General features: G+C 40.7%; 3 non-coding genes across 3 annotated transcripts; all 3 read right to left on the bottom strand.

Annotated features, from left to right (window-relative positions):
• Nucleotides 1-10,838: 10,838 nt before the first annotated feature.
• On the bottom strand, nucleotides 10,839-11,051 carry LOC135244274 (small nucleolar RNA U3). The gene has a single exon (XR_010326937.1). It is a non-coding gene; the product is annotated as a small nucleolar RNA U3 (small nucleolar RNA).
• Nucleotides 11,052-12,570: 1,519 nt separating this feature from the next.
• On the bottom strand, nucleotides 12,571-12,783 carry LOC135244276 (small nucleolar RNA U3). Its single transcript, XR_010326939.1, has one exon. It is a non-coding gene; the product is annotated as a small nucleolar RNA U3 (small nucleolar RNA).
• Nucleotides 12,784-13,985: 1,202 nt separating this feature from the next.
• Nucleotides 13,986-14,197, bottom strand: LOC135244268 (small nucleolar RNA U3). The gene has a single exon (XR_010326931.1). It is a non-coding gene; the product is annotated as a small nucleolar RNA U3 (small nucleolar RNA).
• Nucleotides 14,198-25,380: the final 11,183 nt, after the last annotated feature.

Below are 25,380 nucleotides of genomic sequence, written 5' to 3'. Positions count from 1 at the left end.
AAAGTTTCCCCCAAACATCATCCCCTCAAAAAACTGAAGGATAACAAAAAAATTTAAAATTCCCCAAATATAGAATGAGTTTGTTTTCCCCCCTGACGGGGGTTTCCCCAAAAAAAATATTCTAAGTTTAAAAAAACTTTCCCCCCGAAAATTTTTTTTTTTTAAAATTTTGAACCTAATTTGAGAATTTGAATTTTTTTTTTTTGGCCCCCGTGTTTGAATTTAAAAAAAAGGGGGGGGGGGGGGGTTTAATTTCATGCGGCGAATCATGTTAATGCACGCGAAGTTCATTTCCTGTGCTAACGTTACTTCCTCTGTCAACAAAAAAACGTTCTGCCCTGGACCCAGAGCAAGTGGATGGTCTGGTTTTCCTTGCCAATAACCTTCGGTGATACTTTCAGCTCCATGGACACCTAACGTTACTGGTCAGCTAGCCTCGGAGCCAGTCTCTTTTTTAACTTCGTTCAACAGATCCGTTCAATTTTATAAAATCTTCAGAAAAGAAAGGAAAACATAGCGCCCATAAGCCACTGCTCGTTCTTCTCTGTTGAGAAAGGAGGGGGCCCGCAGGGCCCCCGGGCAAGGAGGAAGAGAAGAAGGGGGGCCGCTGCGCCAGGGTGGATTGCCAAGCAGGATTTGGGAATGCAAGGTCGCAGGTTCAAGCCTGGTTGTGGACTCCTGGAAGGAAAGGGCCCAATTTGCTTGCGTGGATGTTCAAATCAAAGGATAAGGGGAAAAACGAAAGGACAGGTTCAATAAATGAAGGAAATGTCACAAATGTCAACCAGTGTAAATGATGTAATGAATGTTTGCATCCAGGTCACTTGAAATATGGAATGTCAGGTATTGTAAAGTTAAATGCACAAAGGTGAATGTTGAATACAGTACAACCAATAGTCTGTAAATGTGTCAACGAAACAGCCCGAACAGTCAATTCTAAACAGATCTATTGCTAGTAGAATGCATTCACAGAGACAGTACTGTCTTTTAGCACTTCATCTGTGCATGTTTATTGATCCAGTACATTTCTCATACAATACACAGATTTCTTGATTTTTGCAGTAGATATGACTTTTACAGAGATGCAGCAATTGGCGTCTAAATCATGAACGTCCATGCTTGCAGATGTATGACATGTAATGCGTCAAGTTGTATTCAATAAAACAATTCAATAAAAAAGAATTAAAATGAACGTTTGCCTTTTCACTCACTCGACGTAGTTTGTTTTGCTGGGTAAACCAATGATATAGGCTACATGATATTTGGAATCCACACAAAGGTGATTGGGCCAGAGATACAAATACAATTCAAAATACAATTACTGTCTTGACGTGTACGGACAAGAAGGATGCAGAATCAACGCAACTGTTCACAACTCTTAAAGACTGAAATGCGCATCCTTGAAAGTTGTCAAGCTCAGGAACCATAACAAAATTGCTTTCAAAAACATAAATATTTGTGCTAAACATTATACAAACATAGGAATATGTTAACAGCACTAGAAAAGCTGTGAAACACTGATGCACATCTTGGCAGTGTCCATAAAAGTCCATTACAAATGAAGAACCAGGGGACACCTGGTTTCTGATGCAACCAAGAGTTCCAGACCGGCTTTCGTCCGGTGCTTCGCCGCAGACCTGCTTGCCATGGGTGTCCCTACCAGCAGTCCAAAGACTGCAGGCAATATAGCTCTGAGGGTCATTAGCACACGCAAGCCCCTACACCTCGTCAAGGTACCGGTCAGAGTAGAGGGCAGAACACAGAACTATTTACAGGAATAAAGCGTCCGCCACCCAGCAGGTGGATCAGTGTCCCTGGGTGCTTCGCTCCCGAGCGTCCTTCATCTCTGCCAACCACTCCTCCACAGACTTTCCGGCGGCAGTGGCGCAGAAAGACACTTTGCCGAAGCGGCTGTGCCCAAACTCCCGCCGCTTCGGCTGTTTGCACTGCGTGCACATGTACTCCACTCGATTCTGCCGTTTTGGTGGAATGGAGTCTCCCGCCCCTGCTCTCTCCGCCTCTTTGCGCCGCCGCCACGCTGTTGTCCGCGAAATGGGCGGTGGCGCTGCGGTGTCGAGCTGGGCTGGGACGCCGGAGGATTGCAGGATGGGCGCGTGAGCGATCTGTCTGTGCTGGGTGGCCTGGCGCGACCGGTCTTGTGGGGTGACGAAGATGAATGGCGGATGTCCGCTCACCTCGTCACCCCGAAGGAGCTGCCATGGTGGAGGCAACGGCTGGGAAGCGACAGCCGGAGTAGAGGGAGCCACCACGGCCTGCTCCAGCACAGTTCTCTCCCACTCCTTCTGCCTCCGGGAGAACCTGAGAGTGATAAACCACAGGTTTTTAGCATGTCGACGGACAAAAAGTTACACATTTTGAGAAAGACTTACAGCGAACAGTTTGTGCGTCAAGTCGCCACTTACCACTGGGAGAGAGTGCGCTGGTTCAGCTCAAACAGCTGCAGTGCGGTCTGGGCCATCAGCCTTGGGTTGTCCAGAACGAGCTCGCGGATGTGGGTATAATCCGCGAGCACTGCCGCCACACGTCCAGTCTGACCACCAGCTCGTCCCCTTCATGGAACACGACAGCTGTCTTCGACCTGCCAAATGTAGAGCAGCAGTCCCGGGCCATGTAGATGAGCTGGGGGGGTGCCACCCCGGCGACTCGGTATTGCTGCATTAAGCTGGCAGCCATGGGCAGCAGGCCCTCGCCCTCGGAAACGGTCAGCACCGTAATGAGGACCTGCCCGAACTCGTTTCCGACGCTCGTTGCCTAGGCCGCCGTGTCTGCCGAGGGCACCCTGGCCTTCCAGCCGCGACCAAACGCCAAAGCAGTACACGCTCAGCAGCCAGACGGGCGTGGGCACCGGCGGCATGGGAGGGGGGAACGCACGCCGATCGGAGCCCGTGGCCAGGAAGTGCTCGCACTCGCCGAGGTACTGCATGGACCGCCGCATCCAGGCTTCGCTGTGCCCCTCGCACAGCTTTCTGTAGAGCTGGGTGGCATTCTCTGCTTGCAATAAGAACGCCTGCTATAGAAAACAATATTTTATGGCACTTATGTGATCTTGCTCTTGTCCTCCGACTCGTAGAGGTCCCTCAGCGTGTCCAGTTTGTACTGGCCAAAGCCGACAAGGGTCGCTCCCTCCTGGCCGGGCTGGCTGGCCAGGGACCGCGCTTCCTCCTGCGCCTTGTGGAACCTGACTAACTCCATGAAGTCAGGGTAGGCGCAGGCGTAGCGGGTGAGACCGTCCTTGTCGGCCATTTGAGGCCCCTCGGACACGCTGGCCTCCCGCTCCCTCTGGTGCCGATGCACCAAGTGAATGGCGTAGCCCACATCATTCCCCAACAGCCAGCGGAAGGTCTGACGCTAGTACTTGCCAAACTCTATGGTGCATTGGCTCAGCACCAGTTTGACATTCCAAGGGTCGCCTCCCGTGGCGATGATGTGGGCCCGCGCCGCCTCCTCCACCTCCCCCGGCTTCCTAGCCCTGAATGGGGCCTTGTTGCCTCCAGAGGCACCTGGGGCTGAGAGTATCAGCGCCTCTGGCGAAGGTTTCAGGATGAGACTCCCCGAAGGGAGTCTCCTAAAGATTGGATCTTCCCTGATTGATGGAAAAGGTATTAATTAGTAACTAAAGAAAGCACTCACACACAGGCTTGATTGAATTATTCAGTCAATCACTCTCAGACGTGCAAGCACATATGCATACACAGACAGATACACATACGCGCACTCCATTGTAGTACTTACATTTTAAGTTTCTTTCTTGCAAAATGCTGCTACAAAATAATAATAATAATATATATATATATCACAAGATTTTTGGACAAGGGACGGTACATACAAGTATATATTACATTTAAACACCTGCATTTTTAAAGGAGCTACTGAGATCCCATTAGGGTAAACGTCCCTATTAAGCCCACCAAATCCGCTTTTCAGACATTTTTCATGTATACTGCCCCAATTTCAGTGAGAACATTTTAGTTATAATGAAAGTCTAATCTCTCATTTGAAGTGTCAATAATTCATTTATACCAATTTCTAATGTTTTTATTGTTTAATTTGTCAAAATATGTCAAAAGTCTGGCATGGGCTTAATGGGTACCTAACGTACCCTTTAAGCCCATGGGTGTTCCAAATAAGCCCACTTCATGATTTGTTGATAAATAAATATATATTTAAAAAATCCTAACAATACAAACTTGTTCTATTCAAATCTGTAATCTCTTAGCTCTCAATAGCTATTTTCATTTTGTCTCCACTCCTATCTTATGGCCTGTAAATGGCATTTGAAATAGGCATGACCAGCCTTTTTGCTGTGTTGTCAACACAGAAAAAGTTAAACTTACAACATGTCTTCTTTGGAATGTAGCCAAAAAAATATTTACAAACAAAATCAAAACTATAGTGGAAATTACTCTTCAATACTTCATCTTTCAATATGTGTTGTCATGTTGGCTGTATCTCTATCCTATGGTGTGCTGTTGGCATTTGAAATTGGCCAAAATTTCTGGTCCAGTCAGCTGGTTGAAAGTGCAGGTGTTTTTATGAAGATTTCTGAAGACCGACTGACTGAATGAAAAACAATTTCAAGTTCAATACTAATGTTCTGAGGATAGTAAATGAGTCAATTTCAGGATTTACAATTAAACAATACATTTTTAAATGTTAAACAAATTTAGGATAGTAGTTTGAAAACATTGTAAACCACATTTTAAAACCATTCAGTTCATTGTGGAGTAACATTAAAACATACAGTTCATTATGAGGAGACATCAGTCATAACATATTGAAGCTCATGTATCATTAGCCTATAACTTAAACAAAATAAACAAGAAAGATGTCAACATTTCTGCAATTTCTACTTTCTCCTAGACTAAACGTAGGCCTATGCTCTTTGAGGTGATTGTATTGTTTTAGTAAGGTTATCATTTGCTCCATGCTCCATCTTAGTAGTGTAACATAACAGGTTATAGGGTGGCCTGAGCTTTATTTTATTTGTTTGCTTCAATCTTTAGCCCACGTTGTGGTTGTCTTTGTCTTACGCTAGCAAGTCGTTCATGGCTTTCATTTTATTTTTGTAGATTTTCAATGACCTCATGATTGCGCAAATAGAATGGTCCAGGTCCCTACAGCCCTGCTTTGCAGAGGATGAACATGCGCTTCTATCATGCGTGGGCATGAACTGTAGGTCTTTCAGGTTTTAGTCATCTCAAACTAAAACGCATCTGAAAAGTAAAGATGAAAAAATTATTGCTAATATTAAGATAGAAACACAGGCCTATCCAGAATGAATTGACGTATGCAATATCACTGATATTTAAATATGGGTATTAATTATCTGAATTATGGAGCTGATTCATCAGGTGAGGTCAAAATTAGGGAGGAAAATGGTTCAGAGGTCAAAAGGGAGAAAATCCCCATTGAAAACACAGTAAAGTGGGCTTAATGGGAACAGGTGGCTTAAAGGGTACATCAGTGAATTTATGATTAAAGACAGAATATTTTATTCTACTCACATGACATTAAAAAAAACAACTGTATGAAATAAATCTATATATGGTGCACTAACTAATATGAAAAGTATAAATTGATCATGTAGAGAAGTAATTAGCTATACTCATTTACATCCACCTCAGACAGTGTGATTTTTTTGCTAGAGTCCCCTTTAAGCCCACCAGGTAAAAATGTTAATTAAAAAATAAATAAAGACAAACATACACATTTATTGTCTATTTAACAGTATACTAATATAAACTGCATACAAAAATATAAACTATACATGCTTATCATGCTTTATGTCATTGCAATGAACCATACTATGTAGCTACTGTATTGATGCAGCATGTGGTCTGTTTGCTAGTGTGCTAAAACTCATATTTTGATTTCAAAAGACACAATATTTCTAATTCAGGTAATATTCTAACATATGTCTCATTCAAAACACTAATCACTTAAATTTTGATAACAAGTGAGTACTTTCCAACAACAGGAGTAGAAATATACAAAAAATGTTATTTTCTGAGGGTACCAAAATCACCTAAGTTTTTTTGCAACTTCTTCTGGGATCAGCAGGCACATGCCACACATATGCTTCGATAACTCAATATCGACAAATGTGATTGACTTACAATAAAAAGTGTCATTTACGTAACAAGCAGCTTCATTCGAAAAAACATCACACAGCAAAAAATGATGACGTAGTTTTTTTTTATTTGACTCAGAAGTTGCAAGTGGGCTTATATGGTACGTGGGCTTAATAGGGACGTTTACCCTACTCTTAGACAGACCTATGCAAAAACAAAGCTACACTGTTGTAAATCGTGCAAAACGTTTGTCTACTGTACTGTCATGCCACATATTTTAAATCTTTGGACAGAAATGATTAAATTAATCGTATTAGCTAATTAACTGACCAGAAAACAGTTTAACGTGACTAATTCTGGTTAGCTAGCCAGGCAGCTATCCATATTGCAAGCAAGAGAATGCTACGTTTTATAGTGAAAATGAAGCACAGGACATTCCAAATTTGTCTTACGACATAATTTCATAGGTAAAAACGCATACATAATGCGCTGACATAACTGCAAAGTTATTGATTGAGTGATTGATTGACTCGTACGTTAGCTAATATTACTAGTTGCCATTTTAGCTGATATAAACGCTTAGGTTGCCTTTAACAGAAAGAAAAACGGCACAGAAGCTAGCTGGCTAGCCTGTTCTAAACATTTCAAATATGCAAATATAAACGATTCTATATTTTTAATTTTAAGTTCATTCATACTTACTGAAACCGCACTCGCTTGCCTTGGTTATCGGTCGCCTAGCTCAAACTGCCTACTTGAAAAAGCGAACGTTTAGAACAAGGGAGAGCTGCCGGTACCACGTGATGAAGTTGGAACAACCTGAGGTGCGTTCAAGTTCAGCGAACAGAGGCGAATGTTCATGGCGAACACGTTTTCTTTGAACAGTTCAATTTGAACGGCTTTATACGAACATTCCCAATTGTTTGCATTAAACATAAACAGACATGGCGACGAGAGCGTTTGTACCAGAGACTGTAAAAAATAAAACAGCAACAACAACACTAATAATAATAATAATAATAGCTAATTCCCACCACGAATAAAAAAAAAACTACACTTCGTCGGCGTCAAAACGCTTTTCGCAAACCCATGGAAAGTTAATGATGACGTCACAGTAACTGTCCATATTTTTTTTACAGGTCGACCAGCATGACATTAGCTACGTCACAACAGTGAAACGAATTCCGACAATATAAACAGACAGTTTGGCCGTTTTTTCAGTGTTAACGGCACAACGAGACCCATCTAATCAGGTGAGACTGGCATAGCTATTTACGTTTGCGTTTTTTCAGTGTAAATCACAACGAGACCATCTAAATACAAATATTACAGTGAATACTGCCATCAAATATGCGATTTAAAAATATTTTAAATACTGACAAGCATACAAACATATAACGTTTGCCTTAATCAGGTTGCTATCAATTTACAAGGTCTCACGCATGACGTGATAGGCTACTCACAGTTAAATTCAGCTTAAATCATTTCAACTCAGTTGTTCACTTAGATTATCTACTTTTCTACTATAAAAACGATTAATACACTAAAAACTTATATTCTCCATAAAGTTGTTAAAATAGCGTTAATTATTTCATGAACTAAGGTAGCAAAAGATACTCCATATGTTACCAAAGATAATAATATGTATTGTATATATATATATATTATATATATATATATACATATATATACATATATATACATATACATGTCTATATATATATATACACATATATACATAAATATATATACATATATATGTATGGTATACACACGCATACACACGATTTTTTTGTGAAATTCTTTTACTTGGCACTATTAATTAATCTCAGTATTTCAAACATTTTACAGGGTTCTGACGAGTCCTCATGGATGGGAAGAGTATCAACACCTGGTAGACTGGTAAGACCACAGTAAAGACTCACCAGTTAGGCTACTCAGCTCCACTATTCAGGCCATCCCATTATTAATCACAACAGGTTTCAGTAACAAATGTCCCCAGTGCACTACACAATAGTCCTCAAGTCACAACTTTATTTTCAGAATGTGAACCTTTTGGAGTCATTTTGGCTTCAGTAGTAGAACAGCAGAAAAATAGGGAGCTGAGTATCTAAGAATCGTATAAACTGTGAGTTTACGTTTCTGTGGTAAGCTCTGGCAGGGTCGTCTTTGTTGAGTCAGACGTGGCTGTATATGCACTGTAAAACATGCAAGGCTCATCCATATTGTGCTCAAACAGGGTTCATGCTATCTTGGCATGCATTGGATGGGGTTGGCCAGGATTCGAACATGGAACCTTTTTGCTGTGAAGTTACTGCAATTCGCTGCACCACCATGACAAAAATGCATGAAACGAAAACAGCAGCCACATGTTTGTTAGGAAAACAATCTTTTTGACTTGCTTTTCTATCTTTTAGATCATGGCCTGGCTCTTTTAATGAGTGTCAATTAATCATAACTGACCATTAATCATATTATCAAATAATAGTTACTAGATTACATTTGTTAAGGGGTGATAGTGGTGCAGTCACCTCACAGTGACAAGGCACTGTTTTTGAATCCTGGCCGGCCCCATCCAACACACACTGGCATAGGCTCCAGTCCCCCTGCAACCCCCTCCAGGAGAAAGTGGGATAGAACATGGAGGGATGGAATTTTGTCATGTCTTTTAATTTTACCTTCACTTTTTACATTGGCTCGGGATAAAATTCTTAGTTACATGAACTTGGGTCATTTTGGTGTTGTATTTAAATGTAATAAAATGTAGCTCACAAAACCACAACTTATTTATGGTTGCTGTGCCGGTATAAAGGGCCTGTCACTGGAGTGTACTTCTATGTTGAGCCAACTTGAAAATATGCATTGTAATCAGTCGCAATTTTGTTGCTGAAGGAGCCTTACATTTTTTACAGTGTGTTGCCTATGGGACTGTGTGTGGTTCTGCTCTCTCTGTGCTTTCTTCTAGGAATTCAACTCCTTTGCTTCGTAAGAGTCATTTTACAGATTGGACCACAGGGGTGAGTATGCGGTCTGAAGGACGGGGCCTTGGCATCAGGGAATATTAGGTGGCAGGGTAGATAATTCGATGTAATAGGTATATTATGAAGAATGTGATTGGTATGGGTTAGATACCTAAGATCTTTAGGGAACAAGTAGTGTAAATATAGGTACTGTAACAGGCAACAGTGCAAATAATTTTCAGAAAAAGCAGTTTTCAGTAAAATAGGTATGGATAAAAGCTTTCTAAACATTTAAAACATTCAACTAATTGCAGGTATTTAGAAATAGTTGTCACTGAGTTACATTCATTGGCCTTCCATGAATGGAATTAGGTTTAATGATCTATATAATAGTTTAGCATTTTTATAATAGGTTTGCAGTGTGTGGGTGATAGGCATAAGCTGTAAATAATTTTTTAAGGTAATATGTCTAGGTTGCAAATTTTTTGGAATTGTAAGTCACTCAATTCACAGCAATAGGCGATGGTTGCCCTTTGTGACATAATTTAAAATAGCAAGAATTAATGTAAACATTTTTAAATAACAAGAAAACATACTATGGGCCTAAGTATAACCAATAGCGATCAGTAAATAGTGGGGGTTTCAGTATATGAGATAAGTATAATAAGTATTAAGGGCCAAATTTATTTACATGAAAACGAACATGTCGCTAACCAGCTAACGTCAGGTTTGCTGACATAAAGCAAACATTAGCTAACGTTAGCTGACCTAGTCATACTGTTCTCATGATTTATTTTGCCGCCCATACAATATGGCGCAATGCACTTAATCACCTACTATTTGATTACAATCACCTGTGTTTGCTGACTAAGGTGTCTGCAATCAATCCAATACTATGAATAGCTTAGCCAGAATCATTCAAATGAAGGTCTGGCTAGGCTGAGGTTGGCTTGCTGTTCTTTTGCCATTTTATTTAAAGTTGATCTGGTGATATAGAGGGTAATTCTATGGACCACTGTAAATGTCATGCTATTTTATATTAGAAGTTACCTGGCTAATGGAGTAATCCTGCTTGGTGCAATACCCCCACCTGGACTCTAGTTTCTGGAAGGCAGGTGTCTGACTGATGGACATTATATACAAAACCAAAGCTGACATGCCTTGCACTTTCCCATGAATAGTGGGGTTTTTTTTTTTTTTTTTTTTGGGGGTTATGTATGACCTGTGAACAAGTGGGCACTTTTTGCAATAAACTCAATTGAGTGGCATTTTTTTGCTGGCATGTGACTTTTTTGTATTATACTTTATAATGTCATATCACATGTACATTGTCAATTTGATCATTTTTTTTACAAAGTAGTCTGAACTACTTTTTCTAAGTAGCTTTAGTTAACCAAACTAGATTTCTCCCTAGTGTAGCTTTGCTGTAGTTCAACTTCTTCCAATGTGAAGTAATTGGTAGCTTGCAAAGCTATGCTTTCAAAGTAGCTTCCCCAACACTGCCGCTCCCTATGTAGATATAAAGGGCTCATTCTAAGGTAACGAAAACAAAACGATTCTTATTTTCATGAGATTATACACTAATTAAAACATAGCCTACTTATGAATATTATAGTCAATGTCTGCCAAGTCCGTTCCGCTAGATGCCACTAAATTCTACACACAGCACCTTTAAATTGCCTTCGATATAAACACTAAATATTGGCTAACTAAAACATAATGCAGTATAGGTGTATCTCCATTGTAATATAACTTGCATAAATAATCTTCAACCGTTAATAAAGTAACCACTCAGAACGCATCTCCTTCTTCCGAGTTCTTCACAAAATCAGAACGGTCATCAAAGATAGAGAGCGGTTGATTTAAATCAACGCTCTCTATCCACTTCGCGCTCAGAAAAAGACGCATTGCCTCGTCACTGTGGGTAGCGAGACCGAACACTTTCGAAACGCATTTCTCAGTTGTAAACTATAGAAACGATCCCTGAAAGTATAGTCTTAATTTACTCATGTTACTCGTCAGCACCCTTTAAAGTATCAACTGGTTTCACCTACGGTTGCCCTGACTGATGCCCTGACGGTTTCACCAAAGTCTATAAACACAGCAGTGCGCATCCGTGTGCTATCCATGCTTTGACACATTGTAATTCAATTGGCAACTCACTCCAAACCAGCTGTGTTAATACTGAGGGAGTTTATTTAGTGAAAATGCATGAGAGTTTGGCAGTTTTGTCTGTAAGCGTTTAAAAGGTGCAGGAATCGTAGGCTTACTAATCGTGTGCTTCTAAAGCGGATGTAGTCAAATGTAAACACAATTCCACCAAAAGTTTCATCAAAGGCATTTATATTTCCCCCGTGGCAAACGATTGACGCAGGGCCTTTAACGCCCCGCAGTGGTTAGGTATTTCCCAGTAAGAATTACACTGGCAAAGCTTAATCCAAGATATGAAAATAATTCAAAATCATCAGCTTCCTTTTGCTGATAACTAGTAGCTTTCATCATTGTACTGCACGCAACGCATATTCTACAAATAAACATTTTTTTCAGCAGTTTTGGCTGGCCAACATTTTAAAGTCCCTTGCATAGTCAGGGAAACAACAAACTCATTCATATATTACAATTAATTTGTAGTTAACATTCAGCAATAGATGTCACGATGTGGGGAGTACACTTTGCTTTATATCAGTGGTGTCAAACTCGTTGCCATGGAGGGCCGTGTGTATGCAGGTTTTCATTCCAGCCTCAGATCTTGATTATATAATTAGTTAAATTATTTGCTGAATTAGGGATGCAGGTTTGTGCACAATGGTGACCCGACGTCTATGGTGACCCGCATTGTCTAAATAAAAATTTTCTTATATTCTGTGCTTCAATGCAGTTAAACGCATATGGCTGAATGAGTAATTGGACTCAATTAAGGCAGCATTAATTGGTTGGAATGAAAACCTGCATACACACGGCTCTCCATGGCAACGAGTTTGACACCACTGCTTTATATGCAAAGCTGTAGTACTTTTACACCAGAGGTGGCCAATCCTGTTCCTGAAGATCTACAATCCTGTAGGGTTTTAGTCCAACCCAACCCTAAGCGCACCCCATTCAACAGCTAGAGATCTCGTGGAGCTGCTAATTAGTTAGTTAGGACTCAGGTGTGTCCAGTTAGGCTTGAAATGAATATCTACCGTAGAACTTCAGCAACCGGGTTGGAGAGCCATGTCTTATCCGAAAAGTGCCGTTGCGTATACAGGTTTTTGTTTGAGCCCAGAACCGCACAATCTGATTTATGTAATCATAGTATCAATCAAGATATTGATAAGTCAAAAAGTATCTTAGTGCATGGCTAAGGTTAAAACCTTCATCTATAAACCAGACTAGTCTTACTTGAAAGAGTACTTCATTCACCATGCATCCATAACTAGTATTTCAGCATGCATGATTCAACAAGACCTATAGTTCAGCAGATCAATGATCAGAAACAATGAACACTTGGAACTTATTCTTCAACCACAAGCAGGCTAACCACTCAGAACGCATCCTCTACCTCCATATTCTTTTCAGAATCGGAACACTCATCAATGACAGAGAGCAGTTGATCAACATCAATGTTCTCTATCCACTTCGCGCTCAGAAGAAGATGCATTGCCTCGTCATTGTGGGTAGCGAGACCAAACACTTTCGAAACGCATTTCTCAGTTGTAAACTATAGAAATGATCCCTGAAAGTATAGTCTTAATTTACTCATGTTACTCGTCAGCACCCTTTAAAGTATCAACTGGTTTCACCTACGGTTGCCCTGACTGATGCCCTGACAGTTTCACCAAAGTCTATAAACACAGCAGTGCGCATCCGTGTGCTATCCATGCTTTGACACATTGTAATTCAATTGGCAACTCACTCCAAACCAGCTGTGTTAATACTGAGGGAGTTTATTTAGTGAAAATGCATGAGAGTTTGGCAGTTTTGTCTGTAAGCGTTTAAAAGGTGCAGGAATCGTAGGCTTACTAATCGTGTGCTTCTAAAGCGGATGTAGTCAAATGTAAACACAATTCCACCAAAAGTTTCATCAAAGGCATTTATATTTCCCCCGTGGCAAACGATTGACGCAGGGCCTTTAACGCCCCGCAGTGGTTAGGTATTTCCCAGTAAGAATTACACTGGCAAAGCTTAATCCAAGATATGAAAATAATTCAAAATCATCAGCTTCCTTTTGCTGATAACTAGTAGCTTTCATCATTGTGCTGCACGCAACGCATATTCTACAAGTAAACATTTTTTTCCAGCAGCTTTGGCTAGCCAACATTTTAAAGTCCCTTGCATAGTCAGGGAAACAACAAACTCATTCATATATTACAATTAATTTGTAGTTAACATTCAGCAATAGATGTCACGATGTGGGGAGTACACTTTGCTTTATATGCAAAGCTGTAGTACTTTTACACCTGAGGTGGCCAATCCTGTTCCTGGAGATCGGTTTTAGTCCAACCCAACCCCAAGCGCACCCCATTCAACAGCTAAAGATCTCGTGGAGCTGCTAATTAGTTAGTTAGTTAGGATTCAGGTGTGTCCAGTTAGGCTTGAAATGAATATCTACCGTAGAACTTCAGCAACCGGGTTGGAGAGCCATGTCTTATCCGAAAATGGCCGTTGCGTATACAGGTTTTTGTTTGAGCCCAGAACCACACAATCTGATTTATGTAATCATAGTATCAATCAAGATATTGATAAGTCAAAAAGTATCTTAGTGCGTGGCTAAAGTTAAAACCTTCATCTATAAATTAACCAAGTCTTACTTGAAAGCATACTTCATTCGCCACGTATCCGTAATTAATTTTTCAGCATACATGATTCAACAAGACCAACAGTTCCATCAGATCATCGATCAAAACAAAAAAATGGACATTTAAAACTCAATTTTTTGACCACAAGCAGGTTAACCACTCAGAACGCATCCCCTACCTCCGTATTCTTTTCAGAATCGGAACGGTCATCAATAATAAAAAGCAATTGATCAAATCAACACTTTCTATTCGCTTCACGCTCAGAAGGGAATGCATTATCTCGTCATTGTGGGTAGCGAGACCAAACACTTTCGAAACGCATTTCTCAGTTATAAACTATAGAAATGATCCCTGAAAGTATAGTCTTAACGTTGCAATGGTACTCGCCGGGGTCCTTTCAAATATGCAACTGGTTTCATTTACGGTAGTCTTGACCGATGCATTTCTGTTTCATCAAACTGTGTTTATATAAATACACCGGTGGGACACACGATTTTGGCTCGTACACCACCAACCGAACACGTAATTTCTGTACACATAACAAAGACGCTGAATAGTGGTTAACACACAGGACTTCTAATGTGCTTTTACGGATCCCCGTTGTGAATGATGCCAGCAAATAAACCAAGCTACACGAAAAGAAATCAGCATCAAGGCCTAAAACAACCCATTTTGGGAATTTTAGTAAAATGGCCATATCAAACACATTCTTTCAAACTAAATTGTTTAGAATAAAATCGAAACGAAAACATTTTATTAAAAAATAGGGGAAAGTGTTTGGTTCTTTGGTTATTAAATATTCTGTGGGGAAATGCTCTGTCTACATTTTTTGAACTGGAAAACTAAATTCAATTAAAATAAAATAATGTGCTAATATGAACCCCGGTTCGTTTGTTTTCATTTTCGGTACTAACCGTCAGCTGTTTTTGGTAAACTGGATTTTTTCACACTAATCTTTATCCAACTAAATTCTCAGCTCACTGGCTTATCCTTCACGAACGATCACTTCACTAGTTAGCAAGCTGAACCGAACGTTCGGCCGTGTTTCAGTTCAGTGAATGAGACTATGCAGTCGGAGCTGCGGTCAAGCACTGAACGATTCGGAGCAGAGGCGTACTAGGGGGGTGCGGGAGCAGAAGCGCTTTCTTTGTCGTGTGAATGTATCACGCAATTTCTCGCGCCCATACCGCCAGCTGAGCACCCCCCCCCAAGAACAAAAGATATGAGATTTATTTCACTCCAATTTGGTCCGCATGGTTTTACGTCACAGTACTCGTAACTGCTTATACGAGCACACCCGCTCATGATCGAGCCTTGTTATTGATTCATCCATGCAGAACAGGGTTGAATTGAGAGTTGCCTGCACAGAACCGATGTTTCAGAATACGTAGAGTATTAAACCATGACCTAGGATTACAAGAATTCACCGTATTACTATTAATATTACTAATAATAATGTTAATAAAATTCTTGTGTCCATTGCTTATGGTGATTAATGCTGACCAATAAATGATAAGTAATAAAGTTGGCACTTGTTGCTCTTAAATAAAAATGCTATTATGCTGATTCCACCATATCAGTATTTTGACTGCATTTTAGTAGCAGTAGCAAAATGCTACTTTATTAGTACATGACATGACATCCATTTTGTGTTCACTGCTCTTGTGCCATTTGCCCAGAGGGACATTCTGTGCCCACCGGATAGTTTGGCCGACGAATGACTGTTCATTTTGTACTTTTTAATTGTCTGAAAGAAAATGGAGCTTACTTGTGAACACAGTAGTCTGTCTGTACAAAAATATTGACCAGTCTGATTTCGTTGCAATGGTTAATCCAGGGGTTCCCAAATTGGGAACACAATGATTGGTTGGTTCAAGCCAGTGAGTAGCAGAGAGCATATAGTAGCACCCCCCACTTAAAGCCTGGTGAGACCTCACGGTGCCATAACTACTGGGGCCTAATCAATGATTTCAACTTCCGACCTCGGTGTCAGAACTGCAGCATTCATCCGTTAGGAGGATGCTCCTGTTCACTACGTTTCTCCTTCATAACTTTCTTTTCCCAAACTCTGTTTCTGCCTTTCACGAACACAGAAGAAACAAACAAACAAAGTGAACCGCAGTCATGTAAGCTATGGCGCCAAACTCAATTTCCTGTAAGGCAGACACAGCAGGGAGGACCCCGAGACAATGTCTGGCCTCAGTTTTGTTGTCAAACAACTAAAAACACTTAAAAACAATGGGAAAGCATGCCATGTTGCTATATGTCTGCCATCTTGCTTTTTCCTATGATGTAAACTGCATTTCCCAGATGGCTTTGCATTTTCATTTGGATTCTCTTTAGCTGGACCCACAGCTGACTTCATAGTCAGCTGAAAACCCCCTGAACCTCACTCTCAGCTCTTCCTCAGCCATAATGGTTTGCAGAGACATTGTGAGGTGGGCTATCAACTGGGGCAGTTCCACAATGCCAGCCCCATCAGTGAAGTACTCAGAAAGGTGCTGCACTAAAACAGAGATGTTGATAATATAGCTAAATGATAATAAATATAGATATTATAATATAGATAAATTAATGATAATGAGGAACATTTTTTGCTAGAACTGGAATATACTCAGCACTAGAGTTAATCTTTGATCATCGCATAACAAGGCTCTTTATCATTATTGAGTGAGCGATGTTTCCCATGTCTCGGGTTTAGTCCAGCTCATCCATCATTCAAACAAATACTGCATGGCACCCTGTTCTTATCCCCTAGGAAACGGGCTTTCAGAGTGGAAATAATGAAATTCGCACTAATTAGTCCTGTAAAGGAACATGCGAGTGGGGTAGCTGCCAGGGCACTAATCTACTGCTGCTTGCTGAAGTCACAAAGCAGCAGCATGTTCTTAGTGGAGAGAGTGGCTTCCATCTGAAACTTGATCAATAATGTATTGAGGAGGTCCAAATTAAAAAAGCGGAAATGTCCTTGTATATATTTAGAATTTCCTGTCAATCTGAGTGCTATTCTCACATTGGCCTTACACACCGACTGAAGCATAAATTAAGCCTGTTTTTTTCCCCCCTGTCCTTTTCACGTTGAAAATAAAATGTGGACGGGACAGGGACATGACAACAGTGGGGAAAAAAATGTTGTTATAAATGTATTTATTTATTTATTTATTTTTTAAACCATGAGTGCCTGATCAAACAAACAAGTTGGGCTACTTGTGTGTACGGAACCCTTTTTCACGTGTATTTTCAATGCCCTCACCATGCAATGATGCCATGCATCAAGAGATATGGCTCAATAGAATATAAACACCCTATATATTTGGCCATTAATATCACTGAAAAATTTATTTGCAAGATAAATATAGCTGCCTTACTATATCACACTCTTCGCCACAAGTACAAGATGACGTAAATTGTGTACGCGCACGTATTGGATGTTTTACGGACAGTAGAAGTGACGTCAAATCCACTATAAAACCGTCGCCCAGAGGCGCTTTGCTTTGAGTAACTTTCTAACCCTAACTATTTTTTAGTTTCTCGTTGACATGGTTGCTGTTTTGTCTCTTGCTTTCAGGAACCTCACGGGAAGCTTTGGGCGTATTGACGGAATCCACGAAAAAAAGTCTAGAGGCTTACTCTGCTGTGCTCTGTCACACGGTGAAGCGTGCCATGGCTGCGGACAGCTCGGCTGCCGCTAAGAGTTCGTCTCTGAGGCCGTGGCACTGCTTCCTGGGTAATATAAAACCGAGTAGATTAAACCGAACGCTGCTTTACCTTTTGCGAATCCTTCCTCATGGACTCGCAAGAAAGTACGCGTTCGAACAAACAAAAACCAAAGTATGTACATATGTTTTGGTCTAACCTTGGTTAACAAATGCTGTGTTCGTTTAGTTTTTAACGCGCGTTAGTCTGAGAATTTGCCAACCGAAGTAGCTAACTTAATTCTATTGCTTTACATTTTTAAGGAGTCAACGTTCTCTCGTTGCGCGTTTAGCGCGCTTTTTTGAAAGTCATTTAACACGTAACCGTATAGGCCCAAAGTTTGTTTCCAGAGAATGATTTGAGAACATATTGCCCATTAATTTAGTAATTTTCACATTTAGACTTTCTCAAACGTGATGCATTGAAGAAATTGTGCGATTTATTTACCGATTGTATTTAAAAATGAGTGCAGGGTAATAAACTGATTCCTATACGTTCCTTAATTGTTATGAAATGCCGTTTTGTATCAATAGCTTTGCTGTCCACGTGTACACATTTTCAGTGCTAGCTAGCTAGCTATCGGATTCTGGGATTGCAGGTCCATTTGGCTAATAATTTTACTTATTGTGAATTGGCTTTGCGCAGCATTCTTTATTAACTTTCGCACATCTGAAATAACACGCTGCTTATTTGCTTCGACTTGATATCTGCTGTAACGTGTGAGAACCGAACTGGGGAGCTATTTCACGTAGCAGGATTGCGGAGTTAGCTGGAGAGCTTCGCTGAGTAAAACCAGAGACTAAAAAAATATGGACAAAGCTACTGTGACGTCACCCATTTACTCTCCGTGGGTCTCTAAAACACGTTTTGAAGCCCAATGGCGGGCGCGGCCATGTTGTCGATTTGGAGCCAAAACCATAGAGTTAAGCGGTCTTGAGATTTTTACAATGTGATTGACAGTCCGGTGCGGAAAAGCCCATCAACCTGAACGAACGATTGCGGAACGAACTTGAGGCTAGCTGACTGTCTGCCGTTATGTTTTAAAATATATAATCAAATGTTTACGGAGTTTAATTTCCATCCGTGACTGTACTGTGTCATGTAATCACGTTATGTATGACAATAATACAGTTATGTTCAGTTATCTTCAATTTATGTTTCTCAGCAACACGAATATGCTTAGCTAGCATACCAGCTTGCCAGTGAGCTAGGTAGGCTATCTGTGGTTAGCTCACGCATTAGCAATATGAACCACAGGGGAAGAACATCGACTACACTGATGGTCAATCAATCAGAGATGTGTAGGCCACTGGTGATTTGACTAGGCTAATTTTCGTATAACTGTCTGGTAGATCTGCTGTTAGTGTTAACCGAGCAAGTTATCGTCGTAGGTTTTCGCCACAGTCAGTAACTGCTACTAGCTAGGCTACTTCATCGCCGTTTGTGGTGTTCACTTGCTGGGTGACGCTAGCTGACCGATCGTTCGCAAGTCACTTTCTACCGAATAAAAATTAACACTGTCAGCGGTGATTAACAAATCTACCAAGTATTTTAATAACTTATCTGCAGGCGTGTAAATATGACAACGCACTTTGTACAGCAAGTTTTCCACCTGGTGCATGAAGACAAAAATAATGTACATTGAATTTCTAATTATTATTAGGCTATTTTTTTTCTTGTAAATCATCAAAACCAATGGAGAAAAGCCAATATACGCAAGGAGCCCCCAGGACCGATTCTGAGAACCACTGTCTTAAAATACTCTTGTCGGTCTCTTAAATGCTAAAAACATGTTCCTTTCTAAATGCCAGTCTTACAAAGATGGTTAATTTTGTTATTCTGTGTGTGATTTCATCGTGTGTTGTATGTTATTCAGCAAATAAACCTTAAGACTCTTAATTCGCTTCGTGAAACTGAAAATTTTGCAGTGTTTATCCCAAAATCGGGATTATAGTAGCTTTGTCACATGCGTGAAGCATGGCCCAGGTAGACATTTACAGAATGTACACGACTGACAAGCCGTCAAACACGTTTGACAGATATATTTTCCGGTTAGGGTTAGCTAGTCAAATGGCTTGGTAGCCGAAGTTGCGAACTGTTTTAGCATAGGCTACTGGACTACCAAATATAGCAAGCGGATTACGCTTTCTGCCAACTAATTATTTGGTTAAGTAGGCGAAAGGAAATAGTAAAAATGACTCGGCTACCGAAAGGATTATTTCATGGTCGTCTAGTGCGGCCAGCCGTGTATAGGTGTAACGCCGTCCCATGGAAACTAGGGTTCGAATCAAGCGGCCAAAACCAGACTTCGTTTTTGAAGCTCATTTCCTGGTGTTGTAGTTCCTGGTTGCTCACTAGCGCCACTACGGATGGCTCCAGTATAGGTGTTTTCATATCCGGTTTCCATGTAAGTCTACGGTACAAATGCGATCAAAATACAAAGTCAAAAATTTTTTCTCAAAAGAACAAATAGTCATAATAGGTGTATTTTATTGGTCTTATGACTGTCCATGGGTCGATTTCATGATTTATTGCGTCATTTGGGCACAGTGCCAATATTTGTTCTGGACCAATGAGGTACAGCTTGCGTCACTTCCGGATTACTGCGGAGGACTCAGCTACAGTAGGGGCTACAGTCTATGGTCACTGGGGTGGGCGGTGGCGCTTCTTGGCCTTGCCATTGCGGCTCCGGCTACGGTCCGCCTGTGCTAAGTCTGAAAATGCAGGCATCCCATTTCGTGGTGATTTCATTATGGCGTGTGCTATTTACAGCTGCTCTAGACGACCATAAAATAATCCTCCTCTTAAGTTTTTCGGTAGCCGAGTCATTTTTACTATTTCCTTTAGCCTACTTAACCAAATAATTAGTTGGCAGAAAGCGTAATCAGCTTGCTATATTTGGTAGTCCAGTAGTAGCCTGTGCTAAAACAGTTCGCAACTTCGGCTACCAAGCCATTTGACTAGCTAGTTAACCTTAACCGGCAAACATTCAATCTGTCAAACGTGTTTGGCGGCTTGTCAGTCGTGTACATTCCGTAAATGTCTACCTGGGCCATGCTTCACGCATGTGACAAAGCTACTATAATCCCGATTTTGGGAAACACTTTTTCAGTTTCACGAAGCGAATTAAGAGTTTCAAGGTTCATTTGCTGAATATACAACATACGATGAAATCACACACACAGAATTTAACGAAATTAACCATCTTGGCATTTAGAAAGGAACATGTTTTTAGCATTTAAGAGACCGACAAGCTAGGCATTTAAGACAGTGGTTCTCAGAATCGGTTCTGGGGGCTCCTTGCGTATATTGGCTTTTCTCCATTGGTTTTGATGATTTACAAGAAAAAAATAATAGCCTAATAATAATTAGAAATTCAACGTAGGCTACATTATTTTTGTCTTCATGCACCAGGTGGAAAACTTGCCGTACAAAGTGCGTTGTCATATTTACACGCCTGCAGATCAGTTATTAAAATACTTGGTAGATTTGTTAATCACCGCTGAGTGTTAATTTTTGTTCGGTAGAAAGTGATTTGCGAACGATCGGTCAGCTAGCGTCACCCAGCAAGTGAACACCACAAACGGCGATGGAGTAGCTAGTAGTAGCAGGCTCATTATCTGACTGGCGAAAACCTACGACGATAACTTGCTCGGTTAACAGCAGATCTACCAGACAGTTATACGAAAATGTGCCTAGTCAAATCACCAGTAGCCTACACATCGCCGATTGATTGACCATCAGTGTAGTCAATGTTCTTCCCCTGTGGTTCATATTGCTAACGCGTGAGCTAACCACGGACAGCCTACCTAGCTCACTGGCAAGCTGATATGCTAGCTAAGCATATTCGTTTTGCTGAGAAACATAAATTGAAGATAACTGAACATAGCCTAATTGTATTTTTAATGTCATACATAACGTGATTACATGACACAGTACAGTCACGGATGGAAATTAAACTCCGTAAACATCTGATAATATATTTTAAAACATAACGGCAGACAGTCAGCTAGCCTCGTTCAGGTTGAGGGGCTTTTCCGCACCGGACTGTCAATCAAATTGTAAAAATCACAAGACCGCTTAACTCTATGGTTTTGGCTCCAAATCGAGAAAATGGCCGCGCCCGCCATTGAGCTTCAAAACGTGTTTTAGAGACCCACGGAGAGTCAATGGGTGACGTCACAGTAGCTGTGTCCATATTTTTTACAGTCTCTGGTTCGAATCCGCCCGCGGGCAAATAAATAATCGTTCGTAATAGATTTGTTCTTCACCGAAGTGTCTCAGGTAACGCTTCTTCTTTTTTTAAGTTTTGGATTGATATTAACATGATATTTGTTCTCCACCTCCATTTTATTATGGAGAGGATCAGGAAATCTTTTCTGCCAAATCAATACATATAAAGTTATCAAAGTATTTACATCGGATCAATTATTGCAACAGTACAAATAGGATTACAACATTACATATTACAATTCTTAATAAACACATAAACACAACAACAGCCAAGTATAAATGTAAAGCTATATTTGTATTTTCGTTCGTAACAGTATTAGCAGGGTTGATATGCACAAGCATGAAATGGGATTGGGGCTGGGACTGGAGCAGGCGGATTTACCGAGGCTGCAAGGTGACAACAAGGTGCACACGTGCAGTCGGACTCCCAGCAGTCGCATGCTGCCGCGGCTGCTGGGTCTCCTGAAGCTCGAGCTCCTAAAGCTTGGGTGTTAAGAGAAGTACTGGCATTGGTCTGCTTTTGCCAAGTACTTCATGGGCCACTTCTGAAGCAGAAATTATATTTTTATATACAGTGAGCTCCATAACGTTAGGGACAAAGCCGTATTTTCTTTACTTGGTTCTGTACTTCATCATTTTAGATTTGTAATCAAACAATTCACATGTGGTTGAAGTGCAGCTATCAGCCCTCAGCTCTTATGAAAGGTTATTTTAATACATTTTGATTTCACCCTGTAGAAATGACAGCACTCTCTGTACATACATACAACCCCAATTCCAAAAAAGCCGAGACAGTATGGAAAATGCTAATAAAAACAAAAAGGAGTGATAATGTTAAATATTGTACATTTTATTTACCCTGCACTATATTTAAAACACTACAACAGCACATTACATGACATTTTACCTTGTGAATCTAATTGTTTTTTGAAAATATACACTCATTTCAAATCTGTTGACTGCAACACGCTCCAAAAAAGTTGGGACAGTCGAGTGTTTACCACTGTGTAACATCACCATTTCTTTTAATAACGCTTATTAAATTTGGGCAAATTTAAAAATGACTGCTTTCTGTTTTATTTGCATTTAATTTACCATCTCAACTTTTTTAGAATTGGGGATGTACATGCATATTTTCAGGGTGCCATAATGTTCAGGACAAATGGTTTCACATGTGTTTCTGATTAGTCAGGTGTGTACAATTGCTTCTTCAGTAAAATTATATGGTATGCCAATGGAAGGAAGCCATTATGAGGCTGGGATATATGAAAAAACTGTCAGAGACATTGGCCAAACCTTAAGCTTACCAAAGTCAACCGCTTGGAACATCATTAAGAACGAGAGCACTGGTGAGCTCAGTAATCACAAAGGGCCTGGTAGGCCAAGGTGGACCTATACAGTTGATGACCAAAGAATTCTCGCTATAATGAAATAACATTAACTCTAAAACAGAGACCTGGACAGTAAAATTTGGGGAGGGTTTATATTTTCATGGGAACTGTACATCATGATGCTGTATAAATGGTAGGTTCTTTATGCCCTTGACCTTATGTTTTGTCATTTTGATACACAACCTTGTGTAGCTCTATCACCCAGTATTATCAAATTCTCAACATGAAAATTATTATTGTTATTATAATGATTTTCCACTGATCTCCCTTTTTTGTGTGCTGTCAATCCAGGGGATAGGGTGGGAGGGGTAGTTAATATGAATTGCATTACACAAATTCTGTATTGTCTGAAGGTGGAGGCAGCAATATTTGTACTGTGTCCTGTTCTATATTGAATAATTAAAACTGACTGATAATAATAATAATAATAATAATAATAATAATAATGGTAAGTATAGAAACATATAGATAGGAAAGCGTTTGTTAAGATGGCTGAATGACAGTACTGACAATGAACAATTAGAGATGGCATTACTTATTGCCTTGACAACAATAGTGTAATAAGTAACAATACTTTAAAAAAATGTATGTCTAGACCGTGACGTGTTACACAAGGCACATGTAAAGGGGGCAATACCAATAATGATGATGATACCAGCAATAATATAGTGAGGGGGAAATGAAACATATCGTAAACTAAACCCTAATATGATTGCAGGGCCACGGTAATAATAGCTGATATATTGAGACACAAACGTACACATACACACATGTCCCATTTACCTGCGATATTCTCACTTAAAAGTGTTATTATGTACGGACAAGCCAACGAACGGGACGTGAAAACCAATAATGAAGTCAAATAGGAATAATGAAACTACTGATCTGTTAGCTGAAATAATGACAGAATACCTCGATGACATCAATATAAAACAGGAACCTGTTTGTAATAAAATTATTAAGACTTACCGAAGCGTAGGTACCACAAAATAACCGCAAAACGCCTTATTTAATATTCGAATTTATTTGTTAATACGCTGTCATTCATTCATTCATTCAGGACGGAACAGCGCCACGGCAGCGTGTGGCCAAAACTATATTACACCCGCAACGTTAAGAACTACCGTTGAGAATGAATGGGGAAAGTTAAGGGCAGAGACGAAAATGGTCTTCCTGCATCCGGGACGGAACAGCGCCGCGAAAAAATACGTGCAGCCGAAAATATATTACATCCGTAGTGTTAAGAACTACCGTTGAGAACGAACGGTAAAAGTTAAGGGAAGTTAAGCTTAACTATCCACGGCTCCCGCGCGGGAGACCGGGGTTAGATTCCCCGACGGGGAGAATGTGTTTTTTGACCATTACCCTAGCCCATTTTTGGAATTCGGTGGAACCTAGGGATCCCTGTTGAAGACAGACAACACCGCGGTTCTGGAGGTGGCTTCGGCTGTGTTTCTGTAGTGGGGAATTAGCTCAAGTGGTAGAGCGCTCGCTTAGCATGCGAGAGGCAGCGGGATCGATGCCTGCATTCTCCATCTTCGCCTTCACAAGTACCCCGGCAGTCATTATCCCGTGTTCTGACAAAAGGCGGACGTTTTTGGCCTGGATACTGGAACCCAAAGCGCCACACAGATGGATGGCTTCAGTACTGACTTTGATTCAAAGAAGAATCCGGAAACCTCATTCCAATTGCTTACCTTTACCTCCTTGTGTCCTTTCCTAAGCTTCACCCATCGGAAGGAACAATGACAGCGGAATCAAAGAAGCGTGTACTAGCCAACCGGGGACGTCCTCGTTCAGCCAAACGTGTTTTGAAGCCACTATTTGTCACATCTGGCTTCTGTTTGAAGCCAGATGTGACAAATAGGGAGAGGTAGTTCCACAGGTTGATCATTTATGTCTCACTCTTTCCGAACTAAATACTTCCGCAAAGGATACCCTCGGGATTCCGTGCTCAAGCATCCTTCGGGAGCTACCGATCTCCTCGATCCTTCAAGGAGCATTTAACGAGTTGTAGTGTCCTTGACGATGACCGACCTCTTGCGATTTCTGTGCCAAGCGAGGACGGTGGACACAAGGACAGATAAAATTAGCAATTGGAACTATTCTTTTTGGGTGTGTACCAATAATCTACTTTTTTCCTCCGCTCCCCCCCTACCACCTATGTCCTACCCAGAAGTGTGTGGAGGGGGGAGACTCAGAAAGGAAAGGAGAGAGGGAAGAGGTGTGA

This window comes from Anguilla rostrata, chromosome 17 (genome assembly GCF_018555375.3).
Source record: "Anguilla rostrata isolate EN2019 chromosome 17, ASM1855537v3, whole genome shotgun sequence".
Lineage (NCBI taxonomy): Eukaryota > Metazoa > Chordata > Actinopteri > Anguilliformes > Anguillidae > Anguilla > Anguilla rostrata.
Note: the sequence above shows the minus strand (reverse complement) of the source record. Positions and strands in the feature narration are given on the sequence as shown.